This window comes from Pleurodeles waltl, chromosome 3_1, assembly GCF_031143425.1.
Source record: "Pleurodeles waltl isolate 20211129_DDA chromosome 3_1, aPleWal1.hap1.20221129, whole genome shotgun sequence".
Classification (NCBI taxonomy): domain Eukaryota; kingdom Metazoa; phylum Chordata; class Amphibia; order Caudata; family Salamandridae; genus Pleurodeles; species Pleurodeles waltl.
Window position 1 is genome coordinate 1,188,165,890 of NC_090440.1, and position 24,922 is coordinate 1,188,190,811.

The window sequence follows — 24,922 nt, forward strand, 5'->3', positions numbered from 1 at the left end:
TTAAGTCTTCACTTTGCACATAACACCCAAGGAGACGCATTGAATTTACTGGCTCAAACCCATAATTTATCCTTTGTAAATGAATTATACTCTGCTGAAACACAGTTTAAACCAACATATAATGTAAGGGGTGCGAATACCGTGATTGATTATGTTTTAATGTCAACCCACTTTGCACACTACCTTATGAATTATACTCTGCATGACATCGCAATTAGCGACCATTATCCTCATAGCCTGAACCTCCTAATAACCCCTCTTACAGCAGACAGAGATGACAGAACCACTCTGATAGATGACATCGAATTAATGCGCGTAATGGATATACCCTGAAATGGTCACAGACTGACCCCGAGTCTCTGCTGAAACAGTTACTAAGCGACTGCAAGCATGCTTTTGCAGACTGTTTAAGTGAGAATCCAGATCCAGGGCGATGTTTAAGTGCCTTTACATTGATTATGCAAACCATAAAGAAAGCCCTTACTATCAGAAGTGGTAAGTCGGGAAAAAAAAGGGCCACTGGATGGTTTGATTATAACTGCTCACAAGCACATAGGAAATTGAAAAAGGCTCTAAGAGCCCCAAAAAGATCTTTAACTGAGATACGTAAGTGCAGACAAGAATATAAAGCAGCAACGAAGGGAAGGAAATTGACATTAAAAAGAACTCTGTGGGAAACTCTACACACAGCTAGCCAAACGAAAGATAATATCCTCTTCTGGAAAACAATCAACTCTCCTATGTTTGGGGACAGAGACTCCCCGAGGATGGAAATAGCGATCTCCGAAGAAGACTGGATTGCACACTTTTCTAAAATATACTTGCGGGCTAGCGATGTGAACCCTACATTTTCTGTATACGATCAAGCTCCCAGGAAGGTACACACCTGTTCATAACCCCACAATTTAGCCTTGAGGAGGTAGAAGAAGCCTTAACTCTAAGTAAATCAGGGAAAGCTCCGGGCCCCGATGGCGTTCCGATTGATATATACAAGGCCAATATCCAGCTATGGGGGCCTGTACTGACGCAGTCATTGAGGGCCATTTGTATACGAGATCCCCTACCATCTTGGCGAGACTCCAATATAATTCCAATATATAAAAAAGGTGACCGCCTTAACCCAGCCTGTTACAGACCAATCTCCTTGCTGGACACAACGGCTAAACTAGCGGGGAGAATTATCTTGAACAGGTTGCAAATATGGGCGGAAGAAAAGAGTGCTTTATCTCCTGTCCAATATGGATTCCGGAAAGGAATTGGGACAGTGGAACAAAGCCTGAATCTAAGTATTATTATTGGAAAGTATACAAGGATTAGAGAAGGTAACCTGCATCTGGCTTTCATTGACCTATCATCAGCATTTGACTGTGTACTACATGACAAGCTATGGGATATCCTAAGCAGCATGGGGGTAGAACCAGCCATAATCCAGTTTATACGAGAAATGTACACTGGGTGCAGAGCAAGAGTGAGGTATGGCCTAAAGGGGGAATGTACTTGCCCTTTTGGCAGATATAGAGGTGTGCGCCAAGGTTGTGTTTTTGCCCCGTTCCTGTTCTCAATGTACATAAATAACCTAGAAAATGCATTGGCTAGTAACTGCAAAGATCTACCCCAAATAGGCAATCGTGCTGTCCCGGTTTTACTCTATGCAGACGACGCAGTTTTAATGGCCAGGACCCCGTTAGCTCTACAAAAACTCTTAACTACCTGCATCACATTTATGTCACAACTGGGTCTCACTGTCAATCGCTCAAAAATGTTCATTATGAACTGTGGCGGGAAACGCGGAAAGTCCTATAATATCACTACCGCGGATGGGAGAGTAGAAACTGCGCGAACCTTCTCTTACCTGGACATAATGTTCGACAAACAGGGCTCCTGGGCTAATTGTAGGAAGACGAAAAAAGCCCAGCTTATTAAAACAACAATGGCTTTAAGGCTTTTTTCCAAAAGGATAGGGGGATTACCCCGCCAAATATGATCAAAATTTACAAAGCCAAGTGCACCCCAGCTGCCATGTACGGGTCTGGAATTTGGGGATATACTAATTGTAACCTGTTGCAGACGGTCGAAAATGATTTTATAAGACATCTATTGATGGTACCAAATGGTACATCATCATACATTATCCACTCAGAACTGGGGCTCTCCTTTATTACAGACTTGATAAAGATTCAACCCTTATTGCTATGGCACAAAGTCTGGACCTCGGAATATACTGAACTAAATAAGGCCATCTTGACTGACTGCATGGAGTCTATACACGCAGCAAGGGTGCCCTGGTTAAGATACATTATGACCTTCTTTGAAAACATGGGCAATAAAGCTTATTACACAAATCCAGCTTCGCTGGAAAAAATCTCTAGGAAGGACCTGAGTGCTCTGGCATTAAAATATTTAGAAGATTCACAATGGGAGGTTGAATCAAAAAAGCCCACCGTCATTTACAATCAAATAATTCTGTCGACGGCGGCCATACAGCCTTATTTGACGAATGTGGTAAACCCCCGCCACCGTTTTGTTCTTACCAGACTGAGGCTAGATATATTTAATTGTTTAGTGACCTTTCCAACTATGAATGATTGGAGCACCACCCTGAAGGCTTGTCCATGTGATGCAAAGGCATCCCAAACCACAATTTATGTGGTTTTATTCTGTAAATTCTATGCTGAGCAAAGAAAGCGCTTAGTAGCCCCTCTTTTAAGGTTAATTAATCTGCCACAGTGTCGTACCGCATACGCCAGCCTCCAGGTGCTATCCTCTATTGATATGTGCGGAACCTTGGCCAACTTTTTATGCTCCGTATTAAATACAAGAAAGCGCATGGGGGTAACAATGTAATTTTATCTAGTTTACCCAACGGTTTGTATCTAGGAAATTTTTCTTAAAGAAATTTTAAATATTTTTCATGTACGCATCATTTTATCATTGTAAATCATTTATATTTTAGTTTATTTATTGTATTTATTGTATATTGAAATGTAAAATATTTGATACTTTTATGACTTGTTGAAAGTCGAATAAAGTTTGTACTACAGTTATGAATGAATACTTTATATTACAATGCAAGGTAAGCAAACTGATCATGTTAATGACCGATGGCATTGTAACAACCTATATACCAACGTTTATTGTCAATAAACTGCAGGCATTCTAGCACCACATTGTTTCATGGTGTTCATACTTGATGGGTAAGAAAGAATGGTGGGAGGTCCCGGGAGTTGCTCCCACAGGTAGCGGGGGCAAGGTTCTACCACCAGATTGGGAGGCACAGCTGACCCTTGAAAGGATAGTGGCAACCCCCAACCATGGGACTGCAAACAAAGGGGTACGGCAGCAGAAGGAGCTGTGAAACTGCACCAATAGAGTAAGTGGTCACCCAGGAACAGAAGCAGGCAGGTTTTGAATGACTGATCCAGAGGAATGGGCAGGGCTGCTTGCAGGACAAAAGGTGACTGGGACAAGTGTATCCCAGCATTGCCGCCTGGACAAACTGATCCCACACACCCAAATCCGGTTTCACAGGCGTCACAGCTGCAGCAAGACTAAGGGGCAGAGGTGGGAGTTACAAGGTTTTGACAGTAAATATCCTCACACAAGATGTACAAGGGCAAAAGCCCAAATTAGGTCCTTGGATGCCTCACGGCAGGGACACACAGTTGCCCAGACATGATCCTTGGGATGCCTTATGGCAGGGGCACTTAAGGGCAATGTAGGAAAGTTCTCCTCTTTTTGGCCTGGTCACCCCCAAACTTTTTGGACAGGTACTGGTGGTTACTGACTCTTGGCTGTGCCCTGGGTACTGCTTACCAGTCCCAGGGCCAGTGCTCTGTGTCAAGTGGATATGCAAATTAGGCGAATTCTAATTGGCAAAATTAACCTACCTATAAGTCCCTAGTATATGGTAGGGTATGGAGGTTTAGGGACCCCAGCATAGGTAGTGCCACCATAGGTGCACTGCTGAGGTCCCCAGAGTCCTTTTAAAGGCAGGCCTGCCTTGCTGGCTGCTTTTAAATTAAAGTTACATGCAAATTCGACTTTGGAATTAAAAGTAGTTCCAAAGTCTTAAACTACCTTATTTGTACATATAAGTCACCATTAAGGTGTGCCCTATGTGCCCCTAGGACTGGGTGCCATGTAACTATAAGCAGGGACCTTATAAAAATATCTTTATAAGCCCTGGTGGGGTAAAACAGCGACATTAATTTTCCCCTCATTGTAGTAATGGCCTTCATAGGCTAGAATGCGGGGACTTTATATTAATTTTTAAAATCCCCTTAAGTAACTGATACAACAAGTTTGGTATCAAATTATTTGTTATAATAAATCCCACAACTTCCACTTGTGGGATTTAATATAACTTGTTCAGGTAAAGAGTTTTAAACTTTACCTGAAAAGTTGCCAACTTTAACCCTGCAATGTTTTTGCTGCTTTGCTCTAATTGGCCAGCCTCTGGCAGCCTGGCCAGACTGCATTGATGAGGTGTGAAGTGGCCTGGATCAACACAAAGAGATGTGCCTGGGGGAAGAGATCTCCCCTCAGCAGATGGGGAAGCAGGAAGTGGGGAGGGCTGCCACACTGGTCTTCAAAGGCAGAGAAGGACATTTGGAGCAACCCAGCAACATCCTCACATCCTGCAATCCCAGACAATTAGGTGACCCCTTGATTAGATTAGGAGAGGGGTGTGTTTAGGATGTTTAGCCTCACCAGTGGGTGGGCTCAGCCAGACGTAACCTCCAAAAATCACCTTCTGCCATGATGGATTTTTGAGAAATGTTGCTCCCTGAGATTGATTTTTGCCACACTTCCCAGGAAGTGGTCATCACAGGGGAAAGGACCCTGCCCCTGACTGGAGAACCAGGACCCCATTTTTTTCACCCAGGATCAAGAATAAAACTGGCAGACCTGCACCCTCACCTCAGATCCTTATCAGATTCCAACAAGGAAGCACTACAGAAGAAGAAGGACTGTCCTGGTGGACCCCTGGCCTGCACCTGGACACTGCACTCTGGAGGACTGCACCAGCTGCACACTTGGACTTCACCACAAGAAGGACTTTGCCTGGCTTCAACTTGCTCAAGGAGGGACTCCCTGTTTGCTACAGGTGAAAACTTGATAACCAGTGTCCCCTGCACCAACTCCTGAAGAAACCAAACAGCTGACCACTGTTCAGGTGGCCAAAAAGGAGTGCCAGGTGCATTCTGGGAGTTGTAGTCTGCACCCTCAAGGAGCATCTCAGAGCTTCTGGAACCTTGGGGTGAACTGCGGACCTCAAAAGAACCTTAAAAGAACATCTGGAAGAAGATCCAGAAGTTTGGAGAAGATTGGAGAACTTTTGGAAAAAAGCTCCATAGAGGGACCGACCTGCCATGGCAACTCTAGCTGGCTTGCCTCAACCGCGACCCGGCCTGACTTGCAGGTTTGTCCCGGTGAAGAAAATCTCCAAAAAAGTGACTGAGGGGGTCATTCTGACCCTGGCGGTCATGGACTGCCAGGGCCAACGACCGCGGAAGCACCACCAACAGGCTGGCGGTGCTTCTGGGGCCATTCTGACCGCGGCGGTACAGCCGCGGTCAGAAAAAGGAAACCGGCGGTTTCCCGGCGGTTTCCCGCGGCCCCAGGGAATCCTCCACGGCGGCGCTGCTAGCAGCGCCGCCATGGGGATTCCGACCCCCTTCCCGCCATTCTGTTTCTGGCAGTTTTCACCGGAACGGGTGTCGTGGGGCCCCTGGGGGCCCCAGGGGCCCCCTAACAGGGCCCCATTAAGATTTTCAGTGTCTGCTTGGCAGACACTGAAAATTGCAACGGGTGCAACTGCACCCGTCGCACACCAGCAACTCCGCCGGCTCCATTCGTAGCCGGCTTCCTCGTTGCTGGGGCTTTCCCGCTGGGCGGGCGGACTTTTGGCGGTCGCCCGCCAGCCCAGCGGGAAAGTCAGAATGACCGCCGCGGTCTTTTGACCGCGGTACGGTCTTCTGGCGGTTCCGAATGACCCCCTGAGTCCGAATATAGGAAGTTGACTGGGATCTCCCAGGTAGTGTATCCGAAGAGGGCAACAAGGACGGCGGATCAAGATTCAGGTTTGCCCCAGTCGAAGGATTTTCACCTCGAAAAAACGACTAAGTCCGCGTATCAAAGGAAGAGTTCCAGGAGGTCAGATTGGACTGGCAGGTTCGTCCCGCTGAAGAAAATCTCCAGAAAAACGACAAAGTCCTAAGGTAAACTTTTGACTGAGGCCTCCCGCGGGCTGTAGCCGAGCCAGGCTCCATTGCGGTTGGCCTTAAACTTTGACTTTGTCCCGGTCGAGGTCCGGCCAGATGACCAGATTGGCGCTTTTAGTTTCTAAGTGTTGGAGAGCATTAATTCTTGTAAAATTCATATCTCCGGTTCCCCTTATCTGATTTTATTCGTTTTGGTGTCATTTTAAAGCTAAAGATATTTCCCATCTTTATAAATTGATTTTGGATTTTTAAACTGTTTCCTGTGTTTTATTTAATTACTGTTTTGTGATATTTGAATGCTTCACGCTTTGTCACCTAAATTAAGCCTTGTCGCTCGTTGCCAAGCTACCAAGGGTTGAGCTAGGTTTAATTTACTGAGACCTAACTGGACCTAAGAGGAGGTTATTGGCCTATTGCTAAGTGTAGGTACTTACCTGCCCTTACCAATAACCCATTTTCCAACAGGCAATCAAAGGCATAAGAAATTGTCAGCCCTGGGTGGTCACAGCACTTGCACTTGCAGCCCAGGCATGACCTCAGGGCCACGAAAGCCAGACATTCTGTTGCAAGGAAAGCCTTGAAGCCCTGACTTGGTGTACCAAGTAGGAGTGTTATTCAGAAAAATTATTTATGACAACCATTTTAAAGAGAGACATGATGACTGTGACGATGATACATGGCATGATTATGCAAGTTATGATTTTAATATGCAATAAAGTTGAAAGTGTGAGCAGTTATGAGATGAATGCTTTACATTACACTGCAAGATAAGCAAAGCTGAGCATGTTAATGACCGATGACATTGGACAAATTGTGTACCAGCTTATGATGCAAATAAACTGCGGGTTTCCTGGTGTCTATAGTTGATGGATAGGAAAGAATGACGAGAAGGTATACACGTGGTGGCTGAGTGTGTCAAAAACACACCCATGCCATAAGATAAAATGGACCAATTCAACGCAGCTTTAGAAAACCAAAAGCTGATTTTGGAAGAAAATAAGAAAAAAACCAACACAATTGCGTGGTACTTTAAAGAGGGTGCTCAGAATCTTTCCCCTGTTTCTTAGAAGACAATCCTAATTGCATCTTTCCATTTTACTACAATGTGGCGCATGTATCCCCTGTTACGTTACTGTGTATCGATGCTGTCCGCATAGCTGTACAGCGTGTACAGCTCCACCACGTGTAACTGCTGCATTGTCTCTTGAAAGGCAGTTCGACGAAAACAAGAAAACTTGACTCGATGAGTAAAGTCCTGGGAGCTCCTCTTCCATGGTGATACCTCGAGTAGCTGGTCCTTCATTGGCCCAGCGACACCATTCATCGCCCGAGTCCCCAGTACATGAAAGGATGAGGCTATGCGTGCACACATAATTACTTTTTGGCAGCCAACACACTTCCTCCTAATCTGACCACCAGGAGCCCGCCCACTATTAATCAGTGGTGGGAAGGTAAGCTCTGTTCAGGATGTGCTGCTGCATTTAAATAAGGCAAATAGCCGGTTTCAACTCACTCCAATGAGCTTATTGGCCTGGGGGTGCTGGAACACACCTGACCAAGCAGTTTTTGAGCTAAGGGGACCTAGCAGTCAACAACAGCTCTCTTTGGTCTTTGTGGAGCTGTGGAGCTCTGCTGTCTAACTTCAGGGCGCCTGTAAAGCGAGGTATGCTATATTTTCTCATTTGATCGTACTATCGGTTTCTGCTGGGGACAATGTGCGGATAACTTGGGTATAGTGGCTGTCTCAAACGTAGTTATATATCTATTTTTTTAATTCTGCACAGAGCTCTGTCGAACTACGACCACTTCAGATAGAAGGGCAATTTAACGCTGCTAGATTGAAATCTGAGCCTGTAGCAGCTGCATTATGAAGGAATGGACAAATGAATGAATTAACGAAATATGCCTCGTTGTGTAAACGCAATCGCCTCCGACGGTTTTGTTGGTAAGCGATTTGGTTGGTATTGTCACACAATACTGTAGGGAGGGCGTCCCACTGTCAGCTTCCTCGGCCTGTGGCGCGCCGACCACTTCTCCCGCGGCAACTTAATACAGTGCAGGGTCGGACTGGCCTGCAAGGCATTCAGGCAGTGCCCGAAGGACTGGTCTGCCAGCTCAGTGAGTGGACTGGTTTTTTGGGTGTTTGTGGGCCTGGTTTATGGTCTGGGTGGCCGCTCTTTGGTTGATATGGGCCTGTTTTATTTATTATTGTGGGCCGTTTTTTCATGTTGATTTCCCTGATATTAAATCAAATACTGCCTGCAGCAAGCACCGACGCATGTCGACTCCCATACCTTGAAAAACACCTATGCCTCGTGCATTTGCAATTACAAAACTCCTCTGATTGCAGAATGTGGGGCACTTTTTAGCTATTCGAACCCATAACCAGGGCCACTTTATTTTTGTGCCCGGTCTATTTTCCATCCCAGTTCTACACTGCTAAAGAGTTCCTCTGCAGGGTCTGAGGGAAGGAATACGGGAGAGCTAGGAGCTAGGGGCCAAATGTAGCAAGGGGTTTTATCCATTCTGTCTCTATTGGAAAATGTGTTAGTACATATGGCCCTAGATGTATTATTGTGTGTCTCAGGAGCTTTGGGCCTCTGGGCCAGGATAAGGCATTTAATACCATTCTGAAGTTGAAGGTGAGCGGGTGGAATGAGTAACCATTATCAGGGCAAATTAGTCGACTGGAAACCTATGGCGAGACTTGAGGGTGTCCCGGCGATACCGTGCAGTTAAAGAAAATGACTGGAAAGGATAACAGAGACCTTCAGTACATGGAGTGATCTGGCAGCGCTAGCTGACGGTGAGGATAGCTGACGGTGAGGATAGGATGAGTGGTATCAAGGTCACTCCGGTCTTGATGGAGAGACTCTGTTATGAGTGAAGATCCCATTGGGAAGACAAAAGTTATTTCAGGTCTCTGAAGTTTTGACAGGGATCCTCTGTAGTGAGTGAACATTATGAGGATGAGGCAGAGAGCCGCAGTCCTTAGGGATAGTCAATGCAGTGACTGGAGAGTCTCGGGGTCACTCGGGGTTAATGTGTCGTCTATGTTGTGGCTGTTAGTTGTGAGGGCGCGGCAGAGGGCTGTCCAGGTTACCTCAGGTTCTTTCATAGCAGCCGGAGAGTCTCGGTCCGAGGCCGAGACCCTTGAAGGGCCCCCATGCGTCGCCAGGAAGGCTGTGGCGTGAAAGGAGGCTGAAGCTGCCGGTGAGGTCGACCGCTCATTGTTGAAAGGGGTCCTGTGGGGATTCAGTGTCATCTGGGCTCTGACGAGAGGCTGCGGATTAAGTGACGACCCAGAGGGCCACTCCGGTCTTGAGCTACAGAGACTGGACGTTCTCAAAGTGAGGCGGACGACCCTGAAAAACGTGCTGGCGAGAGCCCCGTGTAGTTACTAGAGGTTCTCAGAGGCACTCAAGGTGCGAAGGGGGTCATGTGCAGTGAATGGAAAGGTTCAGGGTTACTCAGGTGTTGACTAGAAGCACGGAGGAGACTGGAGATTCTCAGGGTGATGCCGAGGATTCTGCCGACGGGGAGCCTAGGGAGTGAGTGAAGATTCTCAGGGCTGGGTGGAGAGTCAAGTGTTAGCGCAATTCCCGTAGATTGATTTCAAAGAAGAAGAGAAAGGATCTCAGCTGTTTTTATCTGCTACACATTTTAGTGCAGTAATGTGAAGCACTAAGACACAGGGAACTTGCTCAGACAAACCACGGAAGAGGCACGATAGAGCATCAACTGACGTCTGCTCCGAGTACTAAAGGTCGGTCTCATAGAACCTTCGGGGAGGATGCAGGAGATGGGGGAAGTGCCGCAGTCTGTGGTGCTGGTCACTGTACTAATCCTGGGCACGTTCGAGGGAATTCAAGTTTTCTAAAACGAATGCATAACTTCCACCCAATGCATAGCACGAACTGTCAAATGATGACAAATTGGACAGACGACCCCGCCTCAACCATCAGCTGCTTTAAACAAGAGCGAGGGGGCAGGCAGTAATTGCTCTCAGCCTCGGAGTCACAGTCTCCCTCGACCTACAGAGGAGGTCCCCGTGGATCACGCCTTTAAGCTCCCTGTGGAGCTTAAAGGCGTGAGTCCTGAGCCGGTTATGACGTGACGCTTTTCACAGCAGCACAACCCAGGCTTTACCCAAATGAAGTGCATTAAGGAAGGTCTCAGAGAATATATCAACAGCGTGACAGGCAGATATTTTGCTCTCCACCTCTTCGGTGTGTGAGAATCCCGCACGGGTTGGAACTCATGTTCTACTGTGTGGCAGAGAGTGTTCAATGCCAGTGTCATTCCCTCTCAGCTTGACAACCAAAATGTATGGCTTGTGTTGTCTTGAAAGGCTATGCTCTTTTTCGATTAGATGCGACCACCTCATGCACGGCGCACAATAACTCTCATCGTCTGTGTTTCAGAACAAGACGTCCTTGGACCAGATACGATTTAAGGCAACTGGGTTCTGGCCAGATTGTTTTAAATAAGGTTTCCCTTGAGTTTATTTTTAATGTGGGTGATGTGTGGGAGTCTATAAGAGACATTTTGCAGATAAATGTTTGTTCTTCAACACCATGCAACATCCACAAAGAAAACACATTCTCACATACGAAAAACGGGCAGCAGATTATTTGTAATAATACTAGCTAGCTGTTGCTGTATTATAATATTGAAAACACAAGTCACTGCCCCTGAATATTAGATGGAAACACATTTAGAATTTGGACCGTCTGTGTGCAGGGCCAGTGACCTAGCCAGAGAGGGCATGAAAGAGTTGAAATTAGATCACAAATTCAAAGCTGTTCTGAGTAGGGCCCCCCAATTTAATCTTGGTCCAGGGCCTCTGAAATCCATAAAATGGCCCTGCCTTGAACCGAAGTTTCCTGACACTCACATGGGGGCTAGACCACATCCCTTCTCACATATCCTTTGTACGTATTTGATTACCATCTGCCCACTTTCTTTCTGCCATCCTAGTGCAAGGTGTGTTGTGCCAGTGTAGTTACAACACCTTATATCGCACATCCAAACTCCCCTCTTTTCAAGGATCTAAACTCCACAGCTGAAAATTGGTGTGCACCAAAATATAAACACTCGCATTGTCTAATTAGCCCGTGACCCCGTGAGAGTAGAGATGGGTGAGCAAACAGATTTACAGGGAGAGCTGCGCCAGAACCAAGCCAAGGGTGTGACTCGGACGTTAGAGCACGTGCTCTAGTGGAGCCTAGAAAAGGTTTGCTATGTAAATAACACAACAGATATTAACCTGAAATATGATAAATGTACTTAAAAATGCAAGAAAGTCTATTTCCTTAACAAGTTCAGCTTAGACTTCAATGAATCTCATTACAGCATTACACTGAGAAGTACTTATTAAAAGTGCTATGTTTAAAACATGAACCATTAGAGTACAAAGAGGCAAAACAATTGTCTGTCACATAAACACAGTATGCAATCCAGATTATTATAGACATTACAGTCTATTAAATTCAGAACAATAGGATTTTGTACAAATGTGTTTCAGAACTCATATAGTTGACACAGCTTTCATACATGGTAACGAAGAAACAAGCATTGACAAAGCCAAAAGGTCTTGTCTATGCAAGACCTATTGGCTTTGCTAATGTGTTTTAACCATGTTGTACACCTGAATAGCTACTTTTCAGAATGGCTAAAAGTTAGTGCCATAGAGGAGAGTGGTGTGGAGTGTCGTAGAGTGGAATGGCGAAGAGTGGAGTAGAGTGTGAGAGTGGAGTGGCAGAGAGCGTTGTGTATTGGACTGGCATAGTGTGGAGTTGTGTGGAGTGGCATAGAGTAGAGTGGACTGGTGTACAGTGAAAAGGTGTAGAGTGTTGCAGAGTACAGTGGCATAGCATGCAGTGGCATTAACTGCAGTGGAGTTGAATTCAGCAGTGTACAATGCAGTAATATAGAATGCAGTGGCGTAGATAAGTGGTGCATTAGTAGAGCGCAGTGGCGCAGAGTAGAGTTGCACAGAGTAAAGTAGAGTGGCATAGAGTGCAGTGGGATAGAGTAGAGTGGGGTTGAGTGGTGCAGATTGGAGTGGCATAGAACTGAGTGATGCAGAGGGCAGTGGTGCAGAGTAGATTCGAGTGGCATAGAGTGCAGCAGCATAGAGTGCAGAGTGGAGTTGAGTAGCATTGAGTGTAGTAGTATAGAGTGGAATAGTGCAGAGTATAGTGGCGTAGAGTTAAGTGGTGAAGAGTGCAGTGGTGCAGAGCAGAGTGTCAGAGTGCAGTAATGTAGAGTGGAGTAAAGTGGCGTAGAGAGCAGCGGCATAGAGTACAGCAATGTATAGTAGAGTGCAGTGGTATGGAGGCCAGTGACATAAAGTGCAATTGTGTAGAGTGCATTGGGGTAGAGTGCAGTGGTTAAGAGTAGAGTGATGTAGAGGGCAATGGCATAGAGTGGAGTGGCGCAGAGTGGAGTAGATTGATGTACAGTGCAAAGGCATGAAGTGGATTGTTTCAGAGTAGAGTGAAGTTGTGTTGAGTGGAATGGTGCAGGGAAGAGTCCAGTTGTGCAGACTGGCATAGAGTGTAATGGCATAAAGTGGTGTAGAGTGCAGTGGTACAGAGTAGATTAGATTGGCATACAGTGAACTGGCGTAGAGTACAGGGGCATAGAGTTGAATTTAACAGCGCAAAGTGCATTGGCGTAGAGTGTATTGGCATAGAGTGCAGTGGCGTAGAGTGCAGTGTCGCAGAGTGGAGTAGAGTACAGGGGTATAGAGTGAGGTTGTGCAGAGTAGATTGGTGTGGGTTACACTGCAGTGGTGTAGAGTGCAGTGGCAAAGAGTGCAGTGGTGTAGAGTAGAATGGCAAATAGTGCATTTGCACAGAGTAGAGTGGTACGGTGTAGAGGAGAGAGGCTTAGAATTAAGTGGCATAGAGTCAAGTGACATAGAATGGAGTAGTGTACAGTGCAGTGGCTGGAGTGGTGCAAAGTGGGGTGGTGCAGAGTAGAGTGCAGTTGTGTGAAGAGGTGCAGAGTAGAGTGGAGTAGCTTGGAGTGGAGTATTCATGGTGTGGTATCACACTGCCATTACAGATGACATACTTTCAAATGAAATGACCATTACATTTGCACAGATATACAGTTTTACTAATAAACCTATATAGTGCACAGACAAAAATATGTGGATATTGCATCACCAAGTGTACTGATTTGTTTTGAACATATTAAAGTATTTGATTCCAACTCACTTTAGAAATTAAAAAATGTGCTTCATTTGTATTCCTAATTCTGATATAATCTGAAATACTTACATAGTTCATTTAAATGTTGTCACATGCTTGAAAAAAACCTCTTTCCTTCCCCTAGTATGCAGCAAGACTGTCACATAAATCCTCTCACTTTGACATCAGAGAAAGAAAAGTAAACAAGCATCACCCATCCTGGAAGACAGTGCCTGAAATTTGACCTCAGTCTTTGAATGCACCGCAAATGTGACAAGATAAGAACAAGGTTTACAGGCATGTTTATAGAAAGAGAACATTCTGAAAGGTACTGTAAATAAGGTTTGGGCAAGGGAAGGTACAAACTCAAGCTGGGCAGCCTGGAACAAATGAAGCCAGCAAATGGAAAGCAAGAAAATGTGAGTTATAAACCACAAAGGCAATGACAAGAAAAGAGCAGAATGCATTCCCGGGTCAGATTTCTGAATGTCCCCAAGATGTCTTTAATAAACCAGACATCTGTGCTGTCTGGTAGGCTTTGACCTAAAAAGTGTTTGAGTGAAACAAAATATTTGCCTTAGATCACAAAATGTAAGTCATGATTTATCCAGATTTTCTGATTTCACTTTGGACCGATCAGCCAGGAAATAGGTATCAATTTGTCGTTTCTCATGTGAAGACTTTCCTTTTATCGCTTTGCATTTTTCTGCACTTTTTATATAGCAGTAACTCGACCCGAACATATTGGAGCACTTTACATAAGGATTAGTTAAATTAAACTTTCACCTTCATTGTTTATAGGGAGGAGCAGGTGGAATTAAGTGATTTGCTCAGAAACAGAGGTTGCTTAGCCAATGCTGAGACTGAAACCTGGGTGGCAGCTCTGGCTGTGATGCCACATCCTGGGTAGATGGAGGCAGCCAGGCAGAAGCCACATGAAAGTTTGGTTCATTATGGGCTTGAGGTTCCAACAGGACCTCGGGCTGGGCCAGAGCCAGGTTTCAGGCTCAAGCCTGGCTCGAGCTTTCAGTGGCTTGTCCACACCTATGAGCAAGCCTAATGTTCACATAGGCCTTCAACAGGCAAATTGGACTGTAGCATATGTGTGCTGCACACCCCAGAGACATGACAGCAGCCCTACCCTATTAGTTGGTCTTGGATTTTCTGACCCAGAGGACTACACTTCTATGTGTATGTTTTCTGCCCTTAGACATTGCACACATTTTCCCGTGTAATAACACAAACTCACTCACCCGGAGCCACATAGAATGCTGGACAAAAGCTACTTTGAACATAACTTCTTCAAATAGTGATTATCGTGCCAGTTCAACGGCTCACACAAAGTAACCAACTTCCATAAGTCTAAAGGAGCCTTGTATCTGCTTCAAGCCCTATTGAGTGCACTATAATTTCATAGATGGGCTGAGAAAGGGGATGTGAGAAATTGGGTTATTGTTTGAGAAGGGTGGAAGCCCCAGTTAGTCGACAATCACAATCCTTGTCGGAGTGAACCATGACAGCCACCAAATGAACCTGTGCCTAAACTCCGGTAGCTTTCACAAAAGCAGTCTGGCTTAATTAAAGGCAAAGTGTAAAGTATATATGCAGCAGATAAACAGCAATGAAATGAAGACACATCACAAGAAAAGTCCCAAATCAATTTAGAAAAAGTGACTACATTTTAATAAATAAAATGATACCTGATAAACAAAAAAAAATTGTTAAAACTGGAGACATTACATTTTGAATTTTTTAGTTAAAATAGTCCCTAAAAGCACAAGACACCACTAATGGTCCTCGGGTCATGTTAAAGTGAAAAAACAAAACTCCCTAAGGGGAAGGAACCGATCAATACACAGTCTCAAACATCCAATCACTCCAATGATCGATCTTAAATAAAGGAATCTATGGAAAATAATTATTTAATAATACAATCCCATACAATTATAAAATAGAATAAAACCACCCATAATAAACCAACAAAACCCAATACGAAAAGGAGATTGATAAAAAGAATCACATATAAAAGACAAAGTCCAACATATGGGAGACAAAAGAAGACATCCACTATGGTCTATTTTGTGTAAGCTGTCCCAGTTCTGGTAAATACAAGCCAATCGATTTCTATAACCAGTCCCTGTTCGATTAGGGCCTGCTCCTCCAGGTCCAGCAATGCCAGTTAGAGTCGACGCGTTTCGGTGGTCTTTAAAGCCCTTTCACCACCTTCTTCAGGACAAAAGAATATACTCCCAACAGTTATTTAGCAAATCTGCATCAGAAGCAAATCAAACACTCATCACCAATCCATATGCTAATATACATACTGTCCTTTGCTTCACAATAGCCTTTAAAGCAGTTAAGCTCATGGAAGCCACAATTTCGTTTAAATAATCCCGAGGGGCCCTGTATTGTCACACACGTTCACAGCCTCTAATCGGGGTGCCGGAGCTTAACTCTCGTCCTTTCTATCTCCTTAAATCATGTTAGACTGAGAGAAGATCACAAGTTTAGACCAACTGCACTGGAGCGTGGTTCTGATAAATGGCCCAGGTTAGTCCTGCTGAAGAGTTACCTTCTCAAGTGTAGCGCAAAGAATTACATTCACACTAAGGGAGACCACGAGAAGGGGGACTTTCAGTGCAAGGAGCAGGGCACGTGCCTTGGGCAATCATTCCTGTAGCACAAAGATTTGGTTGTCACTAGAGCTTTGCATTGGCACTCATTGAAGATGGTCAGCAGAGTTTCAGCACAAATAAGCCTCTTTGCAATTAGCCCAATGTCAGAATTTTTCACATTTTTCTTCTTGGATTAACTTCCACTGATGTCAGTCAAGGGTCCAGGACCTGGAGAGTGCCTCTGGGGGATCAGGACTCACTACAGCAGAGGCCAGCAGCTGGGCTCATGCAGGTCCATTTAAGTCCAGGGAGGTCCAGCTGCAAGGAGGCCTCTGAAGCTTGTTGTGCCCCTGTGGTTCACACCGGAGGTCAGCCATCTGGCCCTTGGAGTCACACTGGGTAGCCTAGGTGCAAGACAACAGGTTCTGTCTTCCTTCTTCAGACAGCAAATCATTCCTTCAAGCAGCATGGTAATCCTCTGGCTGTGGGACAGTCCTTCTGAATGTCCCACAGGTCCAGTATTGTTCTGATGAATGGCTCTGAAGGTTCATTATTGATACCTGGTGCCAGCGCTTGTGTAGGGGGACTCTCTGTTCTACCCCTAAAACTGGTTCTGGAAAGATCTCCCCCTTCACCTGGTCAAGACTCCAAACTGTCTGAGGTGAAAAAAGGCAGGGCAGGCCTGGTGTCAGGTTCCTTTGTGTGCGCAATAGGCAAATCACTTTAAAATGTAAGTATGGCTGGGAACAGACCCTCCCAAGCCATCCTGTCAGGATGGCCCATTTTGTCCAAACCTAAGTCCTCTATGTGTCACAGTATGGAAGTAATACACAAACCCCAACAGCAGACCCATCCACAGCCATGTGACCCAGAATACTGGCAGACAGGCACAGATGGCTGGGACAAGAAAATGGTAACTTTCAAAATGTGTTTTTTCTGAATGGTAAGTTAACATCCAACTTCACTATTAAAGAGGATTTTAAAATTACAATTGGTTTGAGTGTAAACAGTATATTTCTATCTGCTCCCACTCTAAAGTTAGCACCTATTAAATGAAATGAGGAAATCCAGTGTTAGTCAATGGGAGAGATAGGCCTTACAAAAGTGAAAAACATTTTCCGGAGTTTCCCTGTTATGACATGTAAAACTTAAATCCACATGTCCTACTTTTTAAAATACCATGCATTGTGCCTTATGAGCATTTAGTTTAGGGCCCACCTTCAGGGTGACATATGTATTAAAAAGGAAGGTTTAGGCCGTGAAAAAAGGTTATTTGCAAGGGTGAAATGTGTTTTAAAACTGCTCTATAGTTTTCAGTGCAGGCCTGAAACTAATTTAATGGGTAGTTCAATGAGTGCTACAATTTACAGGCCCTGGGTACATGTCGTACCATTTATTAGGGACTTACATGTAAATGAAATCTACTCAGGTGTAGGCCAATTTTTACCATGTTTAAAGGGGAAAACACAAGCACTTTACCACTGGTTAATAGGCAAAACGTGCATAGAATTATTAAAGCAAACAAAAACAAATTCTGCAAAGGAAGGAAGAGCAAGGCAAACATCGGGAGTGACCCTACAGAATGAGCCAGGTCCAACTTGACCTCCCTCCAGCCAAAAGCCAGGTAGACTTATTAAAACCTTGCTGGGCTTCCCAGCTCAGGTGATAGACTGTGCACAATGGCCTTCTTCTGCAGATGCACTTGATATTTCTATGCCCTTCTGAACCTACTTGGAACACTCTCCAGACCTACTGGACTGATACATGGGGAACCCCTTAGCCTCACCTGCAGACCCCATCTGAGAGACTCCTAATCTTGGTTTGCTCACAGATGCATCCCAGTAGGTAGACAGTACCAACATGTTCCACAGGGTGATGTGGCCCATTCTGCCACCTGAATCAGACTTCTGTCCCTAATCCATGAAAAACTCTGCCTATAAGGAAAACAACCAAAAGAGGCCACTGACAGCAATTCAGTGCAAAGAGAGCCAGATCCAGGGACACCCACTACCAGGTGAAGGCTCCAGGCCAGGGCCTCGGGCAGAGCTCACATCTAGCCTTGGGCCTGGAAAGGAGTTCCCTACTTGCACCTGAAGTTTCTGTGACCCCTGAGGTTTGTTAGAATGGGGGGCAACATTCCCAGGTGTTAGGCATCCTATTTCCACTCTCTCTCCCACCATTGCAGCGGTTGGTGTCCTAAAACTGGCCTCTTGTGCACATTCTGTAACCTGTGGCTAAACAGGCACCTGGCAAGTCATGACTTCCAAGGGGGAACCGCCACCTCTCTTAGGGAAAAAATACAGAGTCCTAAAAGCCAACAAAAACAAGTTAATACAACGAAGACAGAAGAAGCAAAAATCTGGGGATACCCTGCAGAAAGGGAGAAATAATGGGAAGCTTCCTAACTCTTGCCTTGGATATTCTTTCAAAGTAAGACACTGCCACCACATATACGTGTATCCTATATCCCATATTTAGTTTTGTTCCCATTATAGGTCCATAAATGAAACATTTCAAACACCATTTCTGTCAATGGACCTGTTAGACCTGGCATCGTTTGGCGTGTTTTCTCTTTCTTTTTACATTCTAACCTCCTGTCTTTATGATATGCTGGACTCTGTTTTTGATAGTTTATTGTCTCTGCTCACTTTACCACTGAAGTGCAAGTGCTCCCAGTGTAAATTGTATTGGTGATTGGTTTATCCATGATTGACATATTTGATTTACTAGTAAGTCCCTAGTAAAGTGCACTAGAGGTTCCCAGGGCATGTAAATCAAATGCTACTAGTGGGCCTGCAGCACTGATTGTGCCACCCACATGAGTAGCCCTGTAACCATGTCTCAGACATGCCACTGCACTGTCTGTGTGCGCAGTCTCACACTGCCAATTCGATCTGGCAAGTGTACCCACATGCAAGGCCCAAACCTTCCCTCTTTGTACATGTATGGCACCCCAAAGGTAGGTGCTAGGTAGCCCCATTGGCAGTGTGCAGTGTATTTAAAAGGTGGAACATGTACTGCTGTGTTTTACATGTCCTGGTAGTGAAATACTGCCAAATTCGGTTTTCACTATTGCAAGGCCTATCACTCCCATAGGTTAACAGGGGGACTACCTTTAAATGTCTTTTAAGTGCAGTTTCCATTGGGAGCAGATAGAGATGTGAAGTTTGGGGTCTCTGAACTCAAAATTTAAAAATACATCTTTTGGTAAAATTGATTTTTAGATTGTCTGTTTGAAAATGAAACTTTTAGAAAGTGGAGATTGTCCTGCTTAATCATTCTGTGCCTCTGCCTGCCTGTGGAATCCATGGGTCAGACTGACAGTTGGGCTGTTTGCGAATTCCCTTTAGACAGTGACACAAAGGGAGTTGGGGTGTAGCCTGCATATCCTGATGAGTCTCCCGGGCTAGAGTGGGGAGGGAGGAGCTGACACCTGAACCTGAAGGGGCTGTGCCTGTCCTCACACAATGCAGTCTCTAATCCCCTGGTGTGTGTCTGGGGTCAGACCTGGGCAAGGCTGGATCTTGTTAAAAACATAGACTTTCCTTTGAAGTTTGCCTACATCAAAGGCAGAAATGAGTATAAATTGTGGACCCCAAACCCCAGATTTTTAGAACACTTCTGGATAAAAAGGAACCTTTGCCAAGGAGAAGAGCTGAAGAGTTGGAGGAGGAGTACTGCCCCTTTGCTGTGTGTGATGTGTTGATTTGGCCTGCAGTTGCTGCTTCTGCCTTAAAGAGGGTAAAGGCTGGACTTTGCTGTGTATCCTGCTTGTCAAGTTTCTCCAAGGGCTTGGAGTAGAAATTACCTCCTGTTGGGAATCTCAAGGACATCAAAGACTTCAGCTTCATCCTACAGCACTGGGAACTGTGTATTTTTTGCTGCAACAGAAGAAAAAACACTGCAATGCCATCAAGGACGCCGCTGTCTGCACCATGACCTGATAATGCCACATGGAGCCGTGGCCCCATGTGGCACCACATTACTGGTCATGCCGCCACCTGACGCCGTCACTGAGCTGCTGCTTGCACTGTGACCTGTTCTCAAACCACAGCCTTGTAATCCCCAACGCCACTGCTCTATGCTGACACTGCCGCTTGCACCATGGCCTGAGGACACCGCTCATGAGGTACATGACGCACCATCCCGTCCTGTCCTGTAGCACAGGCCCGGTCTACCGACACCAGCGCCATCGACTCCAGCATCGTCAACCGATGCTTCTGTCTGCTCCCCGACCCATGGGTGCTGCATGGCGCACCGCCGCCCAAACGCCATCAACGCCAATGCTCCTGACTTCGTCATCAGCCCGGAGTTCAATCTGCAATGCGTGTGACTTCAAGGGCCCAACGACCCCCACACCGACCTCTGAAATCGACGTCTGCGACACCAGCAGAACCACACTCCGGATCTTATGCGGAGGATTTCAATGCCTTGCATTTCCAAGGTACTGTTTGCGGGTGTTCCCGACATCGTAGCTGGACAGCAACGCCGCGGCAGGCCTGAACTGTTGGATTTGATGTTTATGAAGCTTTGATAGCCCCAGACAGAGCTATTGACTTCAAGGAACTGTATTTTTAAGTTAATTCTTGCAAAATGCATACCCTTATTACTGAATGTTGGATTTTTCCCTTTTTGGCCTTGTTTTACACAGATAAATATTAGCTATTTCTCTAAAACTGGTGTACGTTTGTAATGTTTTCACTATATTACTGTGTGTTATGTGCAAATTCTTTACACATTGCGTCTGAGATATGCCTGACTGCTCCTGCCAGCTACCAACGGGGCAGTCAGCATCTAGTTGTAGGTTCCCGGTCGGAATCTCCCTCTAACATGTACTAGGACTAGAAAGAGTTTTTATAACTAACACGCAGATGTTCTAGGAAAATGTCCCTACGTAAGGATGCGTTTTGTCTACAAACACTAGAGACTAAACTTCTACCACATGTACCGGCAATGTACCAGACTGTAGCCTTGACTGAAGCACAGGGTGAGCAAGAACGCATTGTTTGAGAACACAGTGCTGAACTAAGCTAAACAGTGTGATAGAAATAAATAAAACAAGGCCGTAAAACTGGTTATTATAAAATAACAGTGCAAGGTTGAATAAAATGTATCTAGGGCAAAGTGCACAAAGGCCTAATATGTTAACCTAACGTGCCTGAAGCTATATTGAAATGTGTCTGCCCCTCCTGCCCTCCCTTTGTTGTAGTCAATGTTGTTGCTTGCCCCACCTGTCCGCACTCCTTTTGTGGTTTTTGCTTGCCTCACCCTTTTTCCATTCTTGTTGTGGCCCCCCCCACCTGCACCCATCCTTCTATCCATTGTTTCAGCTTGGCTGGTGTTGTTGCTTGTCCTCACCTGCCCACAATCCTTCCATTGCTGTTCCTTGCCCCCACCCTCCCTCCCTCTTTCCATTGCTTGTTGCTCACCCCAGCCACTCCCTCCCTCCATTGTGCATCAACTTGCCAACCTCTCACCCTCTGTCTACTTGCTCCCAGCCCCTTCCTTCCAACCCTGATGTCTGCATTTTTCCCTTAGCTCACCCTCCCACACTTCATTTCGCTGGACACATTATAGCGCTTTTTCCCACATATTGCATCGTGCTTGTTACACTGTGCACAGGCAGCAGGCTTCTGACTGAGTCAAGGTGGGTGGGTGCCCTTCGAGGTACTTTGCTGGGGGGGGGGGGCCCTCAAGTTTTGCTATGTCAATGCCTCTGGGTACTATGTCTTACTCAAGCCAGGTGTCCTTCAGGATCCTGTCCCCTGTGGTTAGCCAGGCCCTCTTGCAATCAGAAGTACTTCTGTTTCTTGTGTCATTGCAGTAGGCAAACAGATGTCCAACCACTTGGCCTTTGGAGATTAGTTCCAATCCTTGGGAGTCAGCAACAGTTAGGACTCCTCAAATCCTTTACCAAGAGCTCTTTTTCCAGCAGTAGCAAGGAGCCTTCTTCCAGAAGGGCCATGCGCTTCTTAGAGAATCTTCCCAGTCTGGGAATGCTCTGAGGGGGTGGAGGCAGTGGTGCCAGGATAATCCTATGCATTATCCAGTGATTGGAGAAATTCCAACACCCAATCCTAACTATTTTCCTGCTTTTGCTTAAAGTACTATTTGCCTTAATGTACAATTACACAGGAGCCACTGTATTAAGATGGTAGAGAACAGCTGCCACCAAGCAGGCCTGTTTTTAGCTCCTTGGTCACTCCACTCTTTAGATAAGCTCTTATTCCATCTGACAGAATCAAAACTGGTTCTTTTCCCCACTGTGAATGGAGGCTGGCTATCTAGGCGTGTTATGGGGAATAAATAGATGAAAGCATTGCAGCATCTCCAAGTCGAAAGGTAGTTCTAAAGCAATTCTTTGCTCTGCCAACTGTTCCTGTATATTCCCACATAGTTTAACGAGGCTAAATTATCAGCCAGCAACACACATTTGCTCTTCCTGGGCACCAAGGCTGGCTATAGTCCTCTCAGAGAGTGTAGGTATCTCTCCGAGCCAAGGATGTGAATTCCAGCTCTAAGGTGTGCTGAGTAGCAGAACTGGTTTTAAGCCAGTTCTTTCTCAGGTAGCCTAAGGTAGACTTGCAAATGTAGTTTTCACTAATGTCATCAAAGAACTGATTTCACCATTAATCCAGATTTTGAAAATTAAGTAGTTAATAAATTCAGAGTGATACTTTTCTATAATTCCCCCTAACCAGTGGTAGATAATATTGATTTTTGTATTCTATCTATGCCTGTTGAGAGAAAAACTAGCAACGCCTACACAGTGAAATATTTTATGGGTTTTATTTCATTGTGAGAGCTTACAAAACTCAATTTGTAATATGCTCGTTTTCGATATATCAGCACCCTGCACTGTAGGTTTACAAGAGACACTTTGGGATGACTTATGAATATACAAAATAGACTTTTCCTACATGGAAAACCACTTTTCCTTACTATATATATTTAAACTGCAACCCATCCAGAGCACAGTGGTGCACTTGAACGACATGTATTTTTGTTGTATTAGGGCATAATGTAAATACAAGCTGCAGCCTACATATGACATTCAAACTTCTATGCCGGTGGAACATTTGCCGAACCATCTACAATGGCGGTATAAGGAAGTGAAAGAGGCTGAACAGAAAGTAGGAATGTATAGCACATGTTTTGGGGGAAATCAAGGCACTTTTCTACTGTTTTGCAATAGTAAAGTGCTAGTAGAGTCCTAAAGGCAGCAAAATAAAGGAGAAAAAATTGGGAGGACCGTGAAAAAAATGGGGTCTTTGAATTGGTACTGTTCAATGCAGTTGTTAACAAAATCACCGTCAGGGAAGGAAAGATGATTAATCAGCCTGAACTGCCCGACCGCCCTGATTAGAGAATGAATTTTGGTAGTGGCACTTCCTTGGATGGCCCTCAACTTTCTCCACCCACAGCTACTTTTTATTTTCTCTTTAATCATGGTGATACTCTGATCCTGAGCTTAAGTTCTTTCTTATTGTTTCGGTGATTTGACATTTAAATGTGATTGCGATGTTTTCCGCAAAGCTTGTCAAAATGATTCTTCTGGCATATTATCTGTAGTACTCATTTGAATGTGATTGCAATACCTTCCTCAAAGCGTGTCAAAGATTCCTCTGGAATATTATCTGTAGTGCTCATTTAGTATATTGCAGTTGTCAATTGGGTACTGTGCAAAATGGAACAGGTTGGCCTGTGTAAATTTCAACTTGCTACTCCGTGGTGTGCCCGCAGCTCTTGTCAGTGAGACTTTGAGAGCCTGATTCTTGAGCAGCTGTCCTGTATTGGTGTCTCATTTGGTATATTTTCTTATTGACTAACTTTCTTGGCTTGTTTCAATCAGTATCCGGTGGCTCCCCCTCCCAGGTTCTACATACTGGACCTGCATGATATGCCCCATGTGCAGTTGCCTTTTTCTTACGTCCAACAATTGTACTGGTTCATTTGCTTCCTGATTGGCTTTTCTGAGAAGTTTTGTTCTAGTGAAAGGCCTTGAATTTAACTTGTTTTCCCTTAAAGGGAGCATGCTTAAAGGGCTGGTTTCAGCAGCTTGCCTGCTCCATCCGTTGCTGCTATAATCTTGTACATTACCCTGAATAAAGCCAACCTGTTATCAATAGTTCTTGCTTCCCTGTCACACTTTTTTTCTCCCCTCTGTTTATCATTAAAAGATAAAGTTTCGAAGTGAATCGAAAACAATGACAAAATATTGATAAATTATTTCCTTCAAATCTTCTCCTTGACGGAGACGGGATTAGGCTGACTAAACCTGTTGATTAAGTAACAATGGGTGGCCGACCAGTGAAGAGTCTACTGTAGTTACTGTTAGTTCACCTAAAATGAATGAGTGTACTGATGCTGTGGATTTGTCCCGGCTGCCCAAGACCATGCTACTGTGAGAACCCTGATAATGGCTGAGTTAGTTTGAGATGTACATGATGTGCAAAACTCATGGCCCAAACGTCCATGCCCTGGCCTTTCAAGGAGCCACCTTCCTCTACCTGCAGAATGCACACTGAAACATTGTTTGGTTCCATTACCTGTAAGCCCATTGTCTGCTGCGCACTTTGCATATATGGGCAGATAAGTGCATCACCCTATTGGCGTATTTTGTGGTGTACGCTGTGGTGCTACATTGAAGCACTATTCAGTCTGACACTTGAAACACCAGGTGGGAGTTTAATTTGCTGTACTCTCCATGAAGCATTTTCTTGCAGCCATTAAACCTGTCTCTTCCGCTCCCCTTCAGCTGCTTCACCCGCCCAGAATCATCCATTAGCAATGCTAGGTTTGCTACACCAACATGTGCTCTGTTCCGATGCATGCCCTGCCCCTTCCATTTCTGGGGTTGCTCAACAATGTCTTGTTTCAG

At 45.1% G+C, this 24,922-nt stretch overlaps 1 protein-coding gene across 1 annotated transcript in view; it reads left to right on the top strand.

Moving 5' to 3' along the window:
* Positions 1 to 7,798: 7,798 nt before the first annotated feature.
* The window catches only part of KCNJ1 (potassium inwardly rectifying channel subfamily J member 1), a 227,191-nt gene continuing 210,067 nt past the window's right edge, over positions 7,799 to 24,922 (top strand). The window contains exon 1 of the mRNA XM_069221333.1: positions 7,799 to 7,887. The gene's annotated coding sequence lies outside the window, so the exon portion shown is untranslated. The remainder of the gene's footprint in view (positions 7,888 to 24,922) is intronic.